Below are 19,470 nucleotides of genomic sequence, written 5' to 3' on the forward strand. Positions count from 1 at the left end.
GCTTGAGAGCTGGAAACTGATGGGAATGGGATTCTCATTGGGGGGAGGGCAGGGAGCAACATATCGTGTAATGAAGCGGATGAGAGCAAAGCTCTATTCATCTCTTCTAAAGAGGCAGGGAGACAGGACTGAGATCACAAGGCTGGGCCTAATCACAGGGAGTGTGATACGGGTGGGTGGTGGTGATTGCCCCGTGGTTGGCGCTGGTACAGCTTGGGTGAGGAGAGGTGGGCAAGTTCTGGGGGAGAAGCTGGGTGAGCAAAATGGAATTTCTCCTGCCCCGTGGCTGCTTTCCCAGCAGAGCTGGGAGTTAAACCAAGCTCAGAAAGCTGTCTTGAAGAACATTGTTAGAGCTATGAAGAGTGAGCATTGCAGAGGTGGGAAAGTGAAGAATTAAGGTTGTCTAGACCTTGGTAACTGTGCACCCTTGGATGTTATATTGCAGTTAGAAGTTATATGATCTCAGAATTATATTGTCTTTTTGCAGGAGCACAAGTGTACGAAGACTGTGCAGCAAAGGAGACAGGTCTTTGGAAAATTGCTTTAATTTGTTGTAGAAGCTTTGGGATGGGTAGCGAACAGGACAATGTGCTACACGAAATGAAAGATGCATCACCTAGTTAAGGCAGATCACTACAGCTTCTGCAGAAAATTAAAAAATGTGTAATGCTAGGTGCTCTAATAAATGTCTTTTAGAAATATTTAGTTGAATGCTAAGGTTTGTAATACTCTCAACTCAAAAGTTTAATTCTTTAAGTTCCCTGTCTGTGGTGATCATACATGGTACTTCACAGGGGACTACAGTGCGATCTGTATCATGGCAGTAGCAAAGAGAAGCTCTGTGGGAACCCAGAGCAGATAAATTATAGAGCTGTGCCGTGACCATATGTAATTCAGTTAACGTCAAGATTTTCAGTACTCTGTTTTCTTCTACCTGCTGTGTTCACTGAGTGAGGTGGGGGGTACTGTGGAAGGAAATTGCACCTCATCTCCTAATAAAATGACTGGATATGAACCAATTAACTAGGAATACTTAAAAAATAAAAATAAAAATTTGGACTTACATAGTGTTTGCCTTAAAAATGTTAGTTTCCACCTCATCAGATACCTTTCTTGTTTTGAGACTTACGGTTTTGAGGATGTTAGCACATATATATAGCTTGCTGACTTTATTTATTTATTTAATGTATGCTCTCCTGGGAAAATCTGGATGCACGATATGCAAACAAAACTTAAAAACTAGGAAGCATAGTTATAGTCAGTTTTGAAATTTCCAATGACTTCTAGTAAATTCTTCTTTGAAAGAGAGTACCTTGCTTACTTTTAGGGTGATATATCTATTTGCATGATGGAGAAAATTAAAAATAATTTTCTTTTGACCTGATGTAATTTGAATTGTGCTTTAGGGAAACTAGTTCCACGTTTGTTTTCTTTTTAATTTGGTTATATTCTGACCATGGTAAAAAGTTAGGTAGTAATTACTATTTAGAGAGAATAGCTTCGGTTGTTGTGTTATATCAAATGCATTGCTCTTCTCCTCTGTTATTGTTAGATGGGCTGGTCTAAATTAGATGGTCTAATTCTGGAAAATTTGAATATGTGCAGGTGGACTTTTGTGTCAGTAAAGCCACGCTTATTTAATTGGAACTCCATATGTCTGCAGAAATTGATTCCATATGGTTGAATAGCACATTTTGGAATGGTTCTTTAATCCATACTAGTGCCAGGAGAAAGTAGAATAACTTTATTTTTTGAGCTCCTCCTTAACTGAGTGACAGCACACCTGTACACAAACCTTCTTTCAGTTTTTAAAGTGGCAATTGAATATGTAGGGTTTTCTTGTCACATGTTAACAGTTTTAAGGTAGCTTAAATCTGTGGCTAACAAAGCCTTAACTGTGTTACTTTCTGTTTGTACTCCTAAAAACAAGTGATGAAACATACCTAAATCATGCAATCCCACCTTCTACGAGGTTGAATTTACATAAGGTTTCTCACAGAAAACTCTTTCATTTAAGGCTGTGCTAAGTCTTAAAAAAAATGGTCAAGTAAAAAACGGTCTTTCTGCAGAGAAAAAAGCTCTGAGTTTCCTCCTGGTTAAACCAACTGATGGGAAATAATCTTGTTAGAAAATTTCTTAATTGCTGATAATGTTGGGTCGTAAGAGTTGATTTAATCAATAGATGAACCTAAGAGGAGTTACATAAATTGTTTTTTTTTTTGTTTTTTTTTTCCCTAGGTACCTAAGGATAAAACTGGCGTGAAAGGAAAATCTGGGGGAAACTGGGGAGCTTGAGTGTACTTGCACGTGAGTAAGTGAACATTTAGCCGGAAATCAGCTTTGCAAAATGTTGAAAGTGTTGACTGTTTTTCAGCATCTTCTCACCTACTTGCAAAGTGTAAATTGAGACAGTACCTTAGCTTTTGGATTGAAAAATACTAGAAGTAGTGGGGCTAGCTAAATGGAATGCAGCATATAACCTTCAGTGCTTTTTATTCCTACCCTTAAAGCCTCCATAAAATTAAATGTAGATTATATGCAAGATTCAGGTATTTTGCCTTTTCGGTTATTTATCTGGAGACTGAATGCTGAGTTTGAGTGACCTCTCTGTTTCTTAAACTCAAACTTGTGAGTTGCAATCATTATGGGGCACTGAGGTTCAGCAGGATTGAAGTCCTAACGAGAGGCCAAGTTAAGTATGAGGCCATCAGAGGGTGAAGTCTAAGAAGAGGACCTCGCAGTGGCTTAATATGGTTGTCTTGCAAGGGGTAAATTAGCTACCATTAAAATAGGACAAGAAGAGATTTTATTCATCAGTTTTGAAGGGGCATGCGACAGACCTTCTGAGGCGTTGGAAGGTGGCCAACAGTTCCAAACCCAACCAACACAGGTTTCTCAAAAGGCAGGAGAAAAAGAGTTGTAGCAGTTTCAGCTATAGCAGTTATCCGCCTCGCTTCCTTTCCTGTCAACCCAAGCATTATTTTGGTTACAATAAATTATTCTACATGTCAAAAAGGTACTTTGTTGTATTATTTAATGTGTTTATTTATTCATATGTATTATTATATGAAATGCATATAATTTAATGAGTGGATAAATACAGTATAGCACAAAACTTCTTTCTACTGGTAACATATTTTTAATAATGGGCAAGTTAATTGAGTTTTCTGAAACAATTGCCAGAGCTGAAGCCTTTCTTCCTGCTGGCATTTATCACGTTAAAAGAATTAGTTTTAGTTTTGTAAGACTTCAGTAAGTTGAATATTCTTACTGGTATTAAATTTTACAAACTCTATTTCTCAGCTGAGAGTCACTCAATTTAATCTGATCTTGTTATCAGTGCATTTGATTCTAAATCTGTTCTGTGGTTTAATCATGTTCTTGTGCTGAACTTATAGACTGGTATCTGTCATGTCACTGCGTAAAAAAGTATATTACATTTTGCCATAGTATTCACCGTGTTTCTCTCTTTGCAATACAATAGAAGAAAAAGTATTCTTCATTGGTTTTAATATTAAAGAGAAATAAATATGTACCTTAAAATATGCTAGGCTTTGTAAGCTGTACACACATAAGACTTATAATTAATTTACAACTTGGAAACATTTCATGCCTGCATTCTGCATGATCATTCTTTGATTTTTAAGTTAGATATTGAATCACAAATAATGCTAATGCCTGAGACGTTATTATAAGTAACTGGTTGCTCTCTGGTGCATTTGTTGTTCTCACCAAAGTTCTGGTTCCTGCAAAAATGTGCATCGTCAAACTCGCATTCATTGTGCACAGTTGTAGGAACTGGGACCATGAACTCTAGTGAACAGGTGTAAGGTTTATTAAAGGAGAGAAACTCGGTGTTCTTAAATGATAATGGCATGTTTTTAAATTGAAATTGGCTCAACAGCTCTGTTTTAAATCCAGCAGGGACCTTTGAGAGAGCTTTTTGCCTTGCTTCTTTTAACTTTTGCACTAACGCACAGCAAATGTTTTCATTTATTTCCTGTGTTATCAGTCCTACTCTGCATATTTTAGCCTATTGCTTTTGACAGTGATGAAAGGCAGGTATTTCCTGACCTTTTGTATTTCGGGTGCTACATGAGTTCAGCTGTTCATTTCAAGAATATTTTCTTCTTCTGTCTTGTTCCTGTTTTGTCATTTTGAAGGTAGCGCTAGAAATTCCAGGTGCAATTGCAGTCCTTTTGGAATGGCAATTTAAGTGTTGTGGTTGTGTATGTGAAAAAGGAACTTGGCCATACGAAAGAAAGGTGGTCATTCTGCTGCTGGGCTTGAGTATTTGTAAGGGTAGTGGCTCTTGGATGAAAAAGAGATCTTGTCAATTTTCTGTCACTTTTTACTTGGAAATTGTCCATAATTGTTGTTTGAAGAAGGCAGAATTGTCCTTAATTGTTGTTTGAGGAAGGCAGAAATCAAGAACTATTGGACCAACAGGTGGAGATAATCTAGCTAAACTGTATGGTCTGTGCCTTTATGAATATGAGGTTGATCCCTACTCTAATTCAGGTGTTTTATCCAGTTTATTATTTGCCAGTTATTTGTAGTTACTGCATCACTTACATTTGTCCTCATAAAGAGTAGAAATTGAGTGCCCCAAGGCAAGATTTTCTCAGTTGAGCATGGAAATGAACTGGCCATGCTTTTGAAAGCATTTCCATGTAGCAGCCCGTGTGCCTGGTGTTCTGAAAAGATCTTCGGCTTTGTGGAAATCTGCATCTTGGTGTGAAACAGCATAAAACGTGTCAATGACGCAAGTCTCTGTGTACTGTATTGTGTTATTTTTCAGGGGTTGGTTAGGTAATGTTCTGTACCTTAGTTTGTGGGCTGAAGTGAAGCTGACTGATAGAGCCTGTTGATGCTGTAGGATAAAGCTCTTCAGCTTATTTAGCAGTTAACCTCAGGGAGATTGTTATTATTTTTGTAGATCATATTGTATGTTTCTGACAGTTTTTCAAGATATCATATGCTCTGCTGTTCCATTAGCATGAAAAATAGTCAAGAAGTCTCAGGGGGTTTAAAATGCTTTTTCTACAATATCTTTCTCACGGAGATTGATTAAGTTTCTAATTAGAGATGTATCAACTCCGAATCCACTGAAATTTAAAAAGGCTGATGTATGGTGAGACAATTCTAGAAGGTTGTTTAATCTTATGAGCAATTTTTGGTTGATTTTTTTAAATATATATAGTTTTCAGAGGGCTTCTTTGGTTGGAAAGTGACGTTTGAGTAATGGAAAGTTTCAACAGCTGAAATTCTATTAAAAGGAAACCAAATTTATTTAAACAATTTTATTTATTAAATAATATGTTCTCAGACAGCTAATAGAATTGTACTTGCAGCCTTCCCCCATGCTTTCTGTCTTTGAAAGACAACTTATTTTGATCTGACCTAAAATGTTAATGAAATTATATCTCCTTGTGTTAGTTGCCTGAAGCCAAGTGTCACAGTTTTTCAGTGGTGTTTGGAAAGTTGTATATCACTGAATTTGAAAGGTACAAAAGTCCTGTGGTTGGCCTCAGCATTAAAATATATAGACACTTCTGCTTTATGAGGCTGTAAACCAGATAATTCATCACTAGTGGGGATCTGGAGGTAGCCATGGGCTTTTAAAGAACAATATGTTACATTACAAATTCCTTTGGAGGGGGAGTGTTTGTTTTTAAGGGATTTCTGGAGAGTGGGTGCCAATTATGAAGATGTTGTTTATCTAATAAACCATATATTTACCTGCTTGGTTTGTTTCTCTGTTTTGTTTTCCTAAAAGTCTGAGAGCATTCAAATCTTCTGTCATAATAACAATAACAAGTACTATTGTCTCTTCAAGCACAGGAGGGGAGGGAAAAAACGATTTATTTTTTTTCTTAAATAGGTGAAATGTTCTCACTGCCTGTTCAAATAAATGATGGTGTGTCTACGGTAACACACACTTCACATGAACAGCAGTGCAGCTGTACTGCTGCTGTTTGCCCAAATAACGAGAAATGAGAAGGAAAAGGAGGATGACAAGGGAGATATGTTCAGGAGATTGGCATTGTGGTATGAACAAATTTACTCTGTGGCTTTATGGGGAAGGGGGGCTCATTACAGGATGCTTGATGTGTTTGCTGCTTTTTGATATTATGAAAGCATCTTTAGTGATCCTTTTTGCAAACCAGCTCATGCAGTAACTGGCAAAACAGAAGCAATTAGTGGTGTAATCTCAAAGGGAATCTCAAGCTTCACTTTAAGTGCAATGATTAAATCCACTAAAATGATAACCATTGCTGCCAAGAACTCCTGTAATTGGTCACTAATGTATTTTGTTGTAGCAGTCGATAACTACTAGATTTCAGGCATGTAATTAGTAATGCATACACGTTTGGTCAGTAAAATTGAAAATCCTAATAACCGAGGCTGGAGGGGGCAGAAAGGAACACAGAGCTGGAGAACTGAAATAGCGCTCTGTTGATAGTACCTAACTAGAACTGTATGCTTCAGTAAAACAAGTGTCCTACTGTGCTGGAATACAAATGGGCTGTCTGTGGCAGGATATAGCAAAGACGTTTGGCAGAGAGGGATTTGAAAGCTTCTGGCATAATGTAATTGAATTGGCCATTTCTTTAAAGATACAGCAAATTGTTTGCTGCAGCATTCATCATCATAAGGAAGGTCAGACAGCTTGCCAAACATATGATATTCATAATAAAAAGTAAAACGGCGACGCTTATATTTAAACACAAATCATATTATCATATTTGTAAAAGCTGTGGAAATGAATGGGAATATTTTGGTGGCGCTGAGGCATTAGTAATTTAAGTAAGATTGTAATTCAAGAGGGGAAAAGCTTGTAGTCAGGGAAAAGACCCCCAGGGGACTTCAGCTAGTGAGCAACATATGATCCCCCTGATTTGCGAGGATAGTGGGTGTTTTGGCAGGAGTATTGCTGACTCTTATTTCTGATCACTTAAGGGAAGACAAGCTTATGTCATCCTATTTTTTCCCCTTTTAAGAAGACAAAGGGGAAAATAACAAAGAAGAAGGAATTAAGTGTTCAAAAAGAGACAAAATCTAAACTGAAGCATTGCGGGTGTTTGTTAGAATCGGTTATGTTGTGACAGAACAAGATGATGCAACATGCTGTAGCATATCTGAAATGTTATATGAAATGCTCAGTAGCGGTACACTGGGAAAACCCTCTCAAGTCACATCCAGAACGCTGAACATAAATTGTATGATGACAGGGGCTTTGGGCCGCACAGTGATGCCTCTGCAAATGAGGAGCTGTTAGCTTTTGGGTTCTAACGCATTCAGGAGACTGGCATTTTGATTTCTTGCACCACTGCACCACTGATAGGGTTGGAAATGGGAATCAAAATAATTAGATTGGATATATAGATCCCTGCAAACCAGCCAAGAAAGCGGCGAGGGGTGGGGAGAGCCACTTTCGATTCTAAAACGTGCCTGTGCTTTTTTATGAGAGGGTGAGGATGGAAGATGTAAACTAGAGTGCAGATGCTCACCATTTATATTCAAAGCATGTAATAAAATAATTGAATATATGCTTCCTCCCATTAAAGCCTGTTAAAATCAGTAATAAAGTACATTAGGATTATTTTAAAAGGCAGCTAAATTTTTTGGGCAATATATCTCAGTTACAGTACCAGAGAGGTACTGTACAGAGATAGGCAAACTGGGAACCGTTCTTATACATCACCTGAGGCATTACGCTTTGAGGATTCGGGATTGTTTTCATCAGTGCATTTGCCATTATTTTGTCCAGCAGTAGCTTTGCAGTATGCCCTCTAGCAATTTTTCCACAGGCCAACAGTTGTTCTTCTCCAGAACAACATCTTCTTGCTAAGTCACTCACCATTTTCGCTTTTAAAAAAGACATCCTTCCCTTTATTCCCGAGTTTCCATATCTGATAGAAAATGCTCTCCTTTTTCTGCTATGCAGATTCCTCCATCGGGTATTTGTAAATTATTACCCCCCCTTTCTCTTATTTTGTCATTTTTCACCTGCACAAATAGCTCTTTGCAACACCTAGTCAATGCAACAGTCTAGTAAATACTGAGTACAAGTCTGAAATAGCCTAGTGGTTTCTGTGCTCATCAGTGACAAGGAAAGCAGTGGACTCGGATCCTTTGCTTTGAAACCAGGTGTCCAGATCAGTCTCTGCCAATACTATATGATAATAACACATGCTTGAGTATTTGCCCACTTTTGCAGAAAGCTGTCCTGTGTCCTGTCCTGAAAACAGTAGCTGGATTTGCAAGCAAAATTCAGCAGTTCTTACCTTGGGTTTTAATCACTGGAAAAAAGCTGTGGTGAGCAGTTTCTGAGCATCCTTGTTTGGAACTAAATGCCAGCATTTTTTCTCTGTCTGGTTCCCTGCTCCAGGTCTCCAAGCAGTTTTAAAAGTTAGTTTTCTTACTATGCTCCTCAGTTCATTCTTTCACATTAGGCTACTCAGTTATAAATAAAGACAGTAATGAGGAACAGCAAAGTGATCTTTTCTTCCTGATCTGCAAACCCATAATATCTAAAGCTCCTTCAAAAGTTTTCACTTGTGTACCTCAAGGTGCACTGCATCATATTGTACAACTTGCATCTGACACCACCATTCAGTGATTTGGCCAAAAGTAAATACGGAGTTTTGGTATATGATTGCAAGATAACAAATAAACGGTGTATTTGTGCTATCCATATGGAATGAATGATATGTAAATACTATGGAGGTGCAGCAAAGGTGCAACGTGTAGGAGCAGCACTTGTACTTGACAGCTGGAATTCAGGGCATCTGGGGAAAGAGTTGGGAGCTCTGGAGGAGCTCATCTTCCTAGTAGGAAAATGGTGTAATCCAATCTGTTTTGTCAAGTAGAGACTGAAATTGAGAAGTAATCATCATCTGGTAATGAGCATGTTAAGATGTATGACATGAGAAGGATCTCTTATTTGGAAGATATGGAAATAAGACGTTTAGATGTAGAGCTTAGGGATATGGTTTAGTGGGGACTGTTAGCGTTAGGTTGGAGGTTGGACTCGATGACCTTGAGGTCTCTTCCAACCTAGAAAAATTCTGTGATTCTGTGATTCTGTAAAAAGACGCATTGGAATAAACTAACGGTAGAGTTCAAACAGGAAACAGATTCTGCTATTCCCCCAAAATTTGTAGCTATTTAAGTTGGTAAATTGTTGAAATTGAGATGAGGAATTCATCATTAGCTGACATTTTTGCATCCCATTCAGATTAATTTCTTAAATACAGATTTCTTTCAAAGTTATTTTTAATGCAAAAATTGCATCTTTGAGTTAAAAAACAAAACAAACAAACAAAAAACTCGCATTACTGAGGAAACCCAGTTATATAATACTGGTCTCTTTTGGTCTTTGTGCTTCTGAGGGTCTTTCAGTTAGAGGTTGTCTCCATATATATGCAGATTATTTAGCTGAGGTGACGGCCATATGTTTCTGTGGAAAGTCACCACACAGTCGTCACTGCACAAAAAAACTGAAGAAATAATTCAGTAATTTGTCCTGCTCCTAAAATTACCTCTGTAAGCACTGATGTCCAAAGTTTACTTGAGTGTTTGGCACTTGTTCGGCACTGATGTTTCACATAAAGAATTCGAAAAACTGTTGTGGTTTTTAGAATTTTTCCCTCAACCTTTATCTACAGTGGAATGGGCTGGCAGTATTACAGACTCTCTAAACAACATTTTATTTATGGCAATAATTCTGTAGAAGAATAAATCCCACAGAGAATTGGAAGAAAACAGGGAATGATGTATCTTGGCTTTTTCAGATTGATAACGTGCTGAATGTGAATGAATGCAAATGTGACTGACTTGAGCAAAGAGACCAAATGAAATACCTTGCACAGGTTCCATAATGTCAAAGAGGACTGCCACATTTGATCACCCATGTTTTACTTGCCACCATTCAGTGAATTGTATTTTACACTGGCTGTGATAACAAGGCAGTGCGTTACACAGGTAATGTTTTCTATACCTGTTAAAGTGTGAAATGCTAAACAGTATTTCCCTTTCCAATGTATCAATATCCTTCTATGGTATGAATTCTGAGTAAAGGAAGCACCTTCAGCACCCCAGTATGGTGTTTGTTTTGTCAAGAGACTTGCAGACAGCTTTAATTTTGTATTTTACGTTTTTAAAATAACACGATACAAACATCAGGATGTGCCACATGCCTAATTGATAGTACTGTAACTCAGAGCAAATCAGGCAGTTTCTTCCTTATCGTGAAGACTTTTCTGTGCATTTTGTTATCTTATCCTTGGTTATTGGAACCATGCTTAGGTTATATTAGAAGAAAGCTTCTACTATTGTCTTCAGAATTATGTTCCATGAATATCTTACCCAAGTTATATCTTCAAACTTTTCACTGCCAATGCACGTGAGATGGGACTTTGTCTTTTGCTTTACAACTAATGAACCCAGCTCTTCATTACTTCATGTTGACCTTGCTTTGAAAGCTATCTGAAAATACGCAAAAGCATATGCAAATTCTTTTGCTTTTTCTGATCTATTTAAGTGAATATTTAGAAACATGGCGAATGATCTCCTCATGTGAGGTCATGTAGAATGGTAGTTTCTTTCTAAACTGGTGGAGGAATTTCATTTATGCACAAACTTAGCTGTAAAGAGATGCATACAACTTGTTACTTAAAAACATAGATAGGATGGCTGCCTGGGACTCAATTTTACCAAAGATGTAGAAAATGTTTGTTTGTTTGTTTATTCTTGAAACAAAAACATTATGTTATCCTAGGGGGATATGTTTTTGAAACTTACTTTGTTACTGTAATGGGATTTTTAGACTTTTAAAGCATTAGTTAGTTGTTAAAGGAACAAAACCTTTCTCCTACCCATGGATTGTTTAGAAAAAAATTAGGCTTGTTTAGGAAATGATAAGTGACAGCATTAATATATTACCCTCCCTACCTGGGGAAGTGCTTCCCTTATTTTTCTTTTCTATGCCCCTCTCCAGGAACAAAAGCAATACAAAAATGCAGATGTTGAAAGGCACGAAAATGTGTTTAAAGTATTTTCCTTCTGTCTTGGAACAATGGTTGCTGACAGCAGAAGGCTTGCTTGCTTGTTAAAATTAGATTTGAATCATCAGTGTAATAGCTGTAGGAAATTGTAGGATGGAAGGATGCCAGGAAGCCTATCTATATCTACCCTTGCAGTAAGTGTAAGGTGGTCCCTGAATGACTTTGGCTGGTTCCTCAGTTGAGTAAGCTTGCTCTAAATGATGAGTTATGGAAACTACTTTAAGCATCCTTAAGATAAAATATTTTGTACCTGAGCAAAAGCTATTTAGGTGGGGTGCCGAGAAGAGAAACAAGGCTTTATCAACAAAGTAAGATTGCTGGTACAATTTAGGCTTCCTGAGTGCATGTTCTTGGTTCTTACATCTCCCTTAAGCGGGCCCAAGCTCTTTGCCTCTTACCATTTGCCCTCACTAAGATAAAAAATATATATATCTGTGTTTGAGGGGTTGGTTTACTGGGCTTTAATGATCTTAAGTACCCTGAGAAGTTCTCATGAGCCAGCTGTGAGTAAAGTAGGGGACTGTGCCCTCTCAGAAGCTGCGTCAGAGCCATGATCATTTGGCTTACTCTGTTTCTCCTCAGCTGTTTTGAGGCAGTCCAGCACCCAGTTGTTTCCTTGCTGTAGTTGTTATCCACTGGCTTTGCAGTAATCCAATCTGGAGAAGACAGTGACCTCTCTATGCACCTTAAAGCCATTCACAGAAATGGCTGTTGATGCAGAACACAGCTGCCCATTTAAATCTTTTTTTTTTTTTTTTTTTTTCCTTTCTTGCAGAGGGTCTGGTTGTATCTCTGCTGTGTACTGGCTTCTATTTCATTCCTGATGTGGTTTTTGTACTATTTCCATAAGCAGCTTGGTTCCTGATTACTTCAGGGAGTGCTTTACGTGATATAATGGTAATTGATATCAGCTGAAGTGCTAAAGCTACCAGTCTCTAATTTAAATTAGTGCCAATTTGAGATGGGAGGACTGAAAGCAGAATTGTGCCTGGGAGAGGCCCCTGCTTTTGGAAATTATTTAGTTGGTTCTCATAGCAGAGTAACAATTTTCTGACCTTCAGGTCGTGTGGTTATTCTTTTCCTGGGTGGTAAAACAGAATCAAAGTGGTCGTGAGGGATGATCAAGGGGGAATTTCAGTTTAAGTGTTTAATGATGTTTAGTGCGTTACTGTTCTCTTCATCAGTGCTATGAATGCAATCAGACATATTTTAAAATAAATCTACATAAATAACTGGCTTATAATAATGCAGCATTGGTTTATATCTTTTTCTATCATTTGTTTATATCTACTCCATTTAACACTCTCTCTCTGTATTGTATGTATGTATGTATCCATCTGTATATATTTGGAGTTTATATATACAGTTATTTATTTTACTGAGACATAAGCAGTTCTACAGCTGGACTGTATCGTTTATAGGTATTATTTAATTGTTAGCAAATATTTGGAAGGCACAGGACCACCACAGTTTTGTGAGACTGGTATAGCAAACTTTGACAGTATACCCAAGAGAAAATTGGAAGCGTTGCTTGAGCTCACAAGGCTGCCTTGAGTTGACCTGCTCGTGTGTTCAGTTTATAGATCGTAAGCTGTGCTCCTGCCCGTGTACCAACTGGAAGAGAAGCGGGTTATGTGGGAGATTGTGCTGGAAGTTACTAATGTATTTATGGCTGAAGAAATTGTTGGGGGTTGTACTGTTGTTTTGCCTGGAGTCCTTACAGGGCAGGTAGAGTGATGTCCTGTCAGGTAGGCTTTGGGTGACCCATGTGACGGTGGTTTGGTGGTTTGCACTGTTGCACTCGAAGCTTCTTCTTCTGCTAAGTTCTTTCCAGAAACAGAGCTCAAGGTGTTTTGTGGTTGTGTTTTTTTTTGTTTTTTTTTTTTTTTTCTTTTTTCTCCCCTGTACATTGAGTTCATTATTTATCATTATATCTTTGATAATTAATTCAATTGCTCGTCTTTTTTGTAGTATCCTCTGTCATATTTATGGACTGTTGTTTGCCACGTTTGTGAAGAGGAGGACAAGAGCCATTACTTTTAGTATTCTAGTTACTTGAATTACCTAGAGCTTGGTCTTTTTCTTGAGTGTTTTTCCGATATATGTTTATAAAAGTAAGTCTAACCTAGTCTATAAATGTAAGTGAAACTTAGTATATTAAGATTCTCATGGCCTTACTACTTACATTATTGTTCAACTCAGCGCATTGTAATATTGCGCATCCTCTTAATCATACTGTTAGCCAGTATCATCTTTAAACATATTCTATGTCCCCATGGTGTCTACCTACCATCTGTTACTCTATCCCATTAGATTTCCACCAGATTTCCCATTTTCTCTCCAGCGTACCATGCTGAAAAAAACTCCTTATAGTTTCCCTCATTGATCTCCCAGTTTAGTCGTAATTACACAGCTAATCAGATTATGGTGACTTTTTCTATTTCTCAGCACCTTGTACTTTCCAATTAGACCAAAACCATACTGCAGAACTGCTTCTGTTGTTGTTTGGTTTTGTGTATCTGGAGGCTGTTCTCTTCGTTTCTACACTCAGGTATTCATATGCATGCCGAATGAGTGCAAGTGGTTCTTTTAAGCACTGTTTTCTGTTCAGCTCATTTTATGTGGTAGGTATAAAGACTTACTTTGGGGTCTCGTTCTTCACAACTGCAGCATCTGTTCATGGAGGAGGGATGGCACAGCAGGGGCAGGCTGCTGCTGCCCCTGGCTGTCTGTCCTTGTGCCCTCCGCTTTCTTCTGTGGGCAAAGGGGAGCCAACTCCTTCCATGGTTGACCTCTGCCAACATAAATGCAGGCTGCTGCAAAATGGACTATCCTGCCCTCCCCTTATCCTTGACCCTCTGCTCCCAATGTTGGCTCTATAATTGTGCTGGTGCACAACGCTGAAAAAGTGATTTTATTTGCAAGATGGGCTTTCAGTCCGATCAACAGCCTGATCCAACTCGTATCCCGGCCACATGGCAATGGTAGAGTCTTAAATAAGCCTAGGCTGGCTATTAATACACAATGCTGAGTCACTGCTGAAGCACTTTACTTTACTGTGCACCTTTTCAAAGCAGACTGCTGGTAATTCCAGCCTGAGCAGAATTGCTATAAATTGCAGTTTTGGGCAATCTAGTGTTGAGTGGCTTAGCCGCTGGTGCCGAGAAGCAAGGTAGGCAGATGGGAGAAATACTTTGGTGGGTGTCTGCAGCTAAGCTGTCACTGCTTGAATATCACCGCCCAAACAAAAATTGGTGGAAATTCAGTCCAGTTGGAGAAAGTGGTTTTCAGTTTTCTGTAAAGCCTGTAAGAAATGTAGGATTCGTAGCAAACCTATGAGACATACATATGAATGTGTGTGTTCTTACAACAAAGATGACTGATGTCAATAAATGTTTTTTTGTTGTTGTTGTTACTGAAATATTTTAACAGGCTGGAGCTCAGATCTGATGACAGTTCCAAACAACTGTAATAACATCATTATTGTTAACTGCAAATTCCTCTAAAGTTAGGTAGCATTGTTTTATAGGATAGGAAGGTATTCAGTCATTCCCTACTCAGGTTTTATATTGCCAGATAAAGGCTTGCCTGCTAAGACTCCATGCTTTCATGACTAATGAGCTCAGCCAGTCCTCGGTTTCTGTCCATGTACTACGGGAATTAAACCGTATGGAATATTCCTGTGGAATATTTAGGTTCATTTAGAAATACAAAGATTCATGTGTACAAATTAGCTTCAGTCTTAATTGATTTAGAATACCTGATTAGACAACACAGCTGAGCCAGTGCAACTCTTGCTGCTGCTGAGAGCACTGGTCCGACCCTCGCTTTTGTCTTCCCTCACTTCTGCCCATATGGTGCTTGTCTGACTCCTTGCTACACCACTGAACTCCTTCCTGGAAGAGATCAAGCCATTCTATCTAGTGTGATGTATGAAACAGGTGCGAGAACTTTCTTTCTGGAAACTGTATTTCAGCACAAGGGCTGCAGGCCTAATGAGAAAAACTCTGGTGCCAAAAGGTACAAGCTAGATCAATGTGGGTTCATTCGTACTTAGAGTTTACAACAAAAAAGGAGTGGTCTAGTTTTACATATGTCTTCCATGATATTTTTTTAGATATTACCACTTGCACACAATGTAATAGTCCTGTGGCAAAAAAAAAAAAAAAGGCATTTCTAGCACAGATGGCATGACTGAGAGAGCTGTGGTTTTGCATACTTTGAATTTTAGTGGAGTGAGTGGACTTTCTACTCTTAAACTTATGATATCCTGCATTCCAAAATAAAAGATATTAAAAATGCTGCGATGCATGTATACTTGGCACAGAAACAATGGTTTATTACTTTGTCTAGCAAAAATCAATGGCCACAGAACCAAAATGTTCTTCACCAGCCAATGATGTTGAACTTCGCTGTGTTTCAGTAATTTTCATAATTGATGATGGAATCGCATGTCTGAAATATGGGTGCTCTGCCTGTGTTTATTCTGACTTACTGGGCTTCTGCAAAACTGGGAAGCCGCCTTTGGTACGGTGCCATCCCTTACAGCAGCCTCGCTGTAAAGCAAGGCACAAAGTGACGCTGTAACTTTGGGGAACAGTTCTGCAGTTCGCGGTGTTAAGAGTGACTGGTTGGGTACCCTCTTGGTTTAAAAACAGCCTTGGGAAGCATGGCACAGATGTAAAGGTTGCATGACCAAACTCTGTTCTTGTGCTCAAGAGCTGGAGCAGGCACTCCACACAAGAATCACCCATGTTGTCGTCTGTGCGCAGCGGGGCACCTGGCCTGGGCAGTTGCCTTGTGCCTGCTTTGCCTCCGGGTGGGCGAGGGCCCTGGTGTGGCCCAGAGGTGGCCGTGTGGGCACAAGTCCCCCACCATGTGGGCAGCCTTTGGGCCTTGGGGCCCGAGCAGCAGAGCCACATGCTGGCTGGGCGCTGCCTGAAGGTACATTTTGCATTTCGGGTGGTGAAATGAGCCAGGGCTCAGTGGGCGGCAAGAGTGGAAGCAGAGGGATTTTAGCAGCTTGGTTTTAGCTGCCTCTGCTGACAAACCTGAAGTGGGAACTTTTTTTTTTCCCCAGCAGCCTTGAGCGTGGCTGAGTCTGAACACATTTTGCATGGGACAGGAAAGGCATCTCCCTGAGCCTGGGGCTTTTCGCTGCCAAATTTCACAACACTGCTGCAAAATAGTGAGGTTTCCAAGAATGACAAGAAAGGGGATTACAATGGAAAACAGAAGTGAACTGAACTATAGGGGCATGGCTTCTTGCCCTACATGTGGGGCCAGCCCTTTGTATTTTCAAGTGATTAGCCATTTTGAATATTCGGAGCTGTGCACTTTAAAGAGTGCTCAGCAGTTTTGGCAGTCTGGTCCCCTAGCAAATTATTGGAGAGAGGTTACTTGCAGCTGTGTCACTCACAGAAATTACATCAGGTATGTATGTGCATACAGGTGCACGTACGTGTGTGTTTCTGCCAACTGCACATTAAGATTGTTTTCTTCCCCTTCTCACACCGAGATAGAGTTGTTTTTAAAAACAAGTCTGAGGCAATGCCTGAGACCCAATGGCTCTGTAAAAGCCAATTTCTTTTTTTTTTTTTTTTTTTTTTCCCCTAATGGTAGTTAGTTTGGGGAATGCACGCACATAAGGAAGCAGCATTATTTCAGGGATCTCCACGGTTTTGCAGGGCCGCAGGGTGAAGCCAGCTGAGAGGGTAAGGCAGAGCGCTACAGCATATCGATTTGTCTGCATCCAGGCCTCCCCAGCCTCCCCCCGGCCCCATCTGCTGCCACGGCGTGACTCATATCAGGCAAGTGCAAAAATGGCTGTGGTCGCTACCTGTTTGTGGGTGATTGGCTGTTTTTCCCCTCCGAGTGCTGCAGGCACGGAAGAGAGCAGCAGCGTATCAAGCACTTCAATCTGGTTTGCCGAGTGTAACAGCTTAAGAGAAAATGGCTGCCTTGTTTTCCAGAGCTGTCCTAGGGATGACCATGCAAGAGAAAATGAGGATCTGAGCATGAGAAATCTCTAAGTAGTTTCCCGGGCCATTTAGCATTTCTAAATACACGATGAAGGATCCTTTTTCTTTCCAGGTAGCTGCATGACTTCAGTCCTTTAAGATTTACCATTCAGCACGGTGCTTCGGGCTGGTCTGCCTGAAGGATGGCTGGCTCTGCTTACAGGCAGCAAAGGAGCTGCTCCAAATTGTCATAAATACTCCTTGGGAGCCTGCTTGATGCATGTGTCTGTGTGCGTGTGTGCGTGCGTGTGTAGATACGCATACATACATGCATATATATAGGAGGTGAGATTTTAGGCTTGAAATTTGTCATCCAAGGTGTTGGTTCTGTACTCACTCACTTCTGACTGGTTATATTAATGAAGTGTTGTTTTCTAAAGTATACAGTGCTTTTCTCCCTAAAAATGGCTTTCTTCATTTTCTCACCTTTTGAGTAACACGGCATTATAAGCAGACATTATGTGACGGGAAATAGAAATGCATATAACCGTTACATTGCAGCATCTCTAGGCCAAGAAGCTTTTAATATTAATGCAGAAATGATCTGCACAAAACAATTCCCTCTGAATAACCTGCTACAGAATTGTCGTCTGTTTAAGTGCATTGTGGCATTTTTAGGTACGATAATATTTTTTTTAACCAAAATGTGCTACTGTTTTGCAGGGGTAGGTGGTTACCTTCCATTCTTCAAAGGATTCCAAAATGCTTTAGTGAATTAATGCTCTCAGCATCCTTTTGAGAAAGGCGGAAATGTTATACAGACTTCTGAATTCTAGGAGAGCTGGAAAATAACTTAGTTGAAATATCATGGGAAGCCTTTCGAAAAGAGTGAGTAGGTTATTTGACATTTGGACCTTTAATGTAAGTGACTGTCTCACAGTCTGGTAGATTTAGCTGTGGTGGTTTGAGATGTGACAATTATCTGCTGTACCCATCTGCAGGGCTTAATCCTTCATCGACTGCTCTGGCAAATGTGAGCTGGCCTGTGGGCTGGAGTGGGAGCACTGGGGCCCTGTGCTCGTGTAGCCCCTCTGCCTCGTAGGCGGTGGTGGGGCTCTTGGGCCTGAAAATACCAGAAATGTTCAACAGCCAGGCTCGTGACCATCCTCATCTCTTTAGAGTGTAATAAGGGAGAGGAAAAAAAGAAAAGGGAAAAAAAAAAAGTCGGTTATGTAGCCTTTAAATGTGGGCTTCCCTACCAGCTTCCAAGTGGCGCTTTTAAAAGTGTTGATTTCAGGTTACTAATAGCAATATCAATATTGTGGCACTGATGTATGTAGATTTCTGCAGACTCGTTTCTTCCCTTGAGTAGGCTTTTCCTCTCCTTCCTGTCATCTCTTTAACACAATAGCACAATAAGCCTTTTCTGCAGAACCGGTGTTGCTTTAGAGCATAATCACGTCCTGTGCAGTCCTCATCAGTTGAAAGCAGAAGGGTAGCATACCCTTCATTTTGCAATGGAGAGCTGTAGAGAGGGAGAGAGGTTTTGCCCCCCTTTTTCTTAAATTGACAGCACTGAAAAATCTCTGCTAGAGCACCTCCAATTCTGTGAATGCTACACTGCACATCAATGCACTAGAAAGCACTAGGAAGCACTAGAGAGCAAATGTAGCTGATTCCCAAAGACTGGCTGTGCTGCTTCAGTGTCACTGCAAGCCCAGGGACCAGTTTGGAAAACTCTTTAGAGAGATCACTGCAGCTGTGCTGGTATCAAAGATAAGATGTGTTTCTGTGAATCAAACACCTACTTTATATTTTCTAGAGATGTGTAGATAACTGTTCTTGTATTGGGAAAAAAGTGCTTTATCAAGGAACTATACATTCACTTTGTGTGTATATCAAAGGAATAGGAGGTAAACTAATTTGGAAGAGATACTGTGTTGTTGTTGTTTTTTATGTATTTTTCTATCACTGTCATTTCTTTTTCCTAATTGTTGCCTTTGGAAAAGGGGAGAGGAACACCTGGAGCAGAGGAGGTAAAAATGAAACTGGAAAGTAAACTGCAGTTTTTGTTCTGAAAAACCCTTTGGAAGGAATACCTGTTTCATACTGCTGTGCCAGCATGGAAGCTGGCAGCGCTGCTCCTTCCCTCAGAGCAAGGCTCCACCGCAGTGCTTTGTGGAGTAGACTGGCTGTGCCACTGCCTGCTTTCATTGCAGCCCTGGCTTTGGGTAGGTCCCGCAAGGTCTGCGACAACATGAATTCAGGCAGAGAGCGACAGTCTCGTCAGGTGTTGTCAACTCTTAGAGATACCCGCTTCAAAACAAAGAACAAATTATTGTATCGAAAATGATGATTGATGTTTGTTCATTGGCCGTAACAGCACTGCACGGTGTGGGGTGATGTACAGAAGCACAAGTTAGTGTGGTTAGCAAAGC

At 39.8% G+C, this 19,470-nt stretch overlaps 1 protein-coding gene across 4 annotated transcripts in view; it reads left to right on the plus strand.

The window, feature by feature from the left end:
* Window positions 1-19,470, plus strand: part of TBL1X (transducin beta like 1 X-linked) — a 200,013-nt gene that overhangs the window by 51,943 nt on the left and 128,600 nt on the right. For 2 of the 4 annotated variants that reach the window (XM_084289294.1, XM_084289293.1), the window contains exon 2: window positions 2,239-2,311. The gene's annotated coding sequence lies outside the window, so the exon portion shown is untranslated. The remainder of the gene's footprint in view (window positions 1-2,238; window positions 2,312-19,470) is intronic. The other 2 variants (XM_084289296.1, XM_084289295.1) reach the window with 1 other exon arrangement.

The sequence above is a fragment of the Netta rufina genome, assembly GCF_964035555.1.
Source record: "Netta rufina genome assembly, chromosome: 1".
Taxonomy (NCBI): Eukaryota; Metazoa; Chordata; class Aves; order Anseriformes; family Anatidae; genus Netta; species Netta rufina.